The following is a 2,108-nucleotide window of genomic DNA, read 5'->3' as shown; positions in this document are numbered from 1 at the left end:
TAGTTAGGCTATTGAACCTGTCATTAGTACTGAGCATGAACTTGGCAAGAATGTCTTTAGTAGTAAATTTCTTCTCAAAGGCCGATTGTTGAAATTGAGATCCTTGAGGTGGTGCACCTCTTTGTTGTTGGCCTTGGCTCCATGAAAAATTTGGGTGGTTCTTCCACCCCGGATTGTAAGTTGAGCTATACGGGTTCTCTTGATTTCGTTGCCCCACAATATAGTCGACATTCTCAATGGAAGCAACAGAGGAGCTAGAAATAGGACATTTGGCTGCACCATGCCCACCACCACAAGTACTACAACTCAACACTGATTCTGGCCTCGAACTACTGCCCATAAGAAGATCTAGATTTTGAGTTAACACATCAACCTTTGCGGCCAAGGCATCATTGCTACTCACTTCATAAAGCCCAACAGTCTTTTGTGAAGATCCTCTTGAGGCCCAATGTGATTCATTGCTTGCCATAGACTCAAGTAATTGCTCGGCCTCATTGGGATACTTGTTGATAAGGGAACCACCCGCTGGGGCATCAATAAGTTGGCGAGTAGCATAATTTAGCCCGTTGTAAATGATTTGTACTCGCATCCATGAGGTAAAACCATGATGGGGGCACCATCTAAGGAGATCCTTGAATCTCTCATAGGCTTCAAACAATGTTTCAGACTCCCCTTGTTTAAAGGCTGAAATTTCTTGCCTCAACACCGCCGCTTTGTTTGACAGAAAATACCTCCCAAGGAATTTCTAAACCATATCCTTCCATGTTTTTATAGACCCCGGAGACAATGATGTAAGCCAACGATAAGCTCCGTCTCTCAAACTAAATGGAGATAGTCTCAAGCGGATAGCATCGTTCGACACCCCATTAATCTTGAATGTAGAGCAAATTTCGAGGAACCAGGAAAGGTGGTCATGTGCATCTTCATTTGCAAGACCATTGAATTGAACCAAGTTCTGGACCATGCTAATTGTACTTGCTTTAATTTCAAAGTTGTTGGATGCCACGGATGGTGCTTGAACACTAAACTCATCACCCGTGAATTGTGGTCTTTCATACTCGGATAGAGTACGTCGCTCTTCGGCCATGATTGAAGACTCTCTATCCTCAATTTCAATGTTCTGTGTACCTGACCCTTCACCAACTTCTCTCAATCTCGATGTAAAGTTCTTTCAATCTCACTATCTGGTGTAATCAAGGTCGATGGATTTGAATGTGTCATGCACGGTACCTTGCAAAACCAAGAAAGATGATAGAAAGTTAAGATCAAAGGCAAAAAAAAAATAACAATAACAAATGAGTAAAGAATTGAATGGCTAGAGTAATAATCTAAAAGTTTCCTAGAATTCCTTAAAGTCCCCTGCAACGGTGCCAAAAACTTGATTGCTTTCCAGCAAGTGTACGGGATCGCCAAGTAATACCTCGTGTGAAGACACGAGGATCGTATTCCACAGGGCTAAGGATCTCCTATTACTCCTTCTCGAGCTATTATCTAGCCAAAGATCTCAAGTGAGGGAATTTACTCTACTAGGTGCAATTAAAACTAAAACAAGATTATCAACAAATTAGAGAGAACAAGCAATAAGCAAGCAAGAAACTCAATGTAATCCAAAGGCCTATGGATGTTGTTCCCCTTGAGGGGTTATCATGAAACATGGATGATGAATAAAAGATGCAAGGGTAAAATGCACCATGAGTTTATAAGATTAGAACAACCTCAATTTCTTGGCGATTGAACCCTAATCCCATACGAACATAGATAGGAATTTCTTCCAAATCCACATTCCTACGATTGCATTAAGTACGAGGAAATCTCACTTAGGAGTAAGCCTACTCTTCTTGGGCTTAAACCTACATGGAGGGCTACCAAACACCTGATTTTTTGGCGTGATGATACAAGTATCCCCTTCTAATCCATTCACGATCTAATACATGCGAGCAAGTCACATCTACATGCATCACTCATAAAAGAGCTACGGATTTCTCCTTAGTGTAGCACTTAGAATGAAAACAATGGATTAAATCTCAAAATTACCCAAGCATGGATTTAACAAGTAATCATCCAAAATACATGATAAAACCCCCAAGGTTCGCCAACACCCGGTGGCC

General features: G+C 41.3%; 1 non-coding gene across 1 annotated transcript; it reads left to right on the top strand.

Annotated features, from left to right (window-relative positions):
- The first annotated feature begins 599 nt into the window (after positions 1 to 599).
- On the top strand, positions 600 to 706 carry LOC120268077. The gene has a single exon (XR_005538746.1). It is a non-coding gene; the product is annotated as a small nucleolar RNA R71 (small nucleolar RNA).
- Positions 707 to 2,108: the final 1,402 nt, after the last annotated feature.

Source organism: Dioscorea cayenensis, chromosome 8 (assembly GCF_009730915.1).
Source record: "Dioscorea cayenensis subsp. rotundata cultivar TDr96_F1 chromosome 8, TDr96_F1_v2_PseudoChromosome.rev07_lg8_w22 25.fasta, whole genome shotgun sequence".
Lineage (NCBI taxonomy): Eukaryota > Viridiplantae > Streptophyta > Magnoliopsida > Dioscoreales > Dioscoreaceae > Dioscorea > Dioscorea cayenensis.
This window is presented reverse-complemented; position numbering and strand designations above follow the sequence as displayed.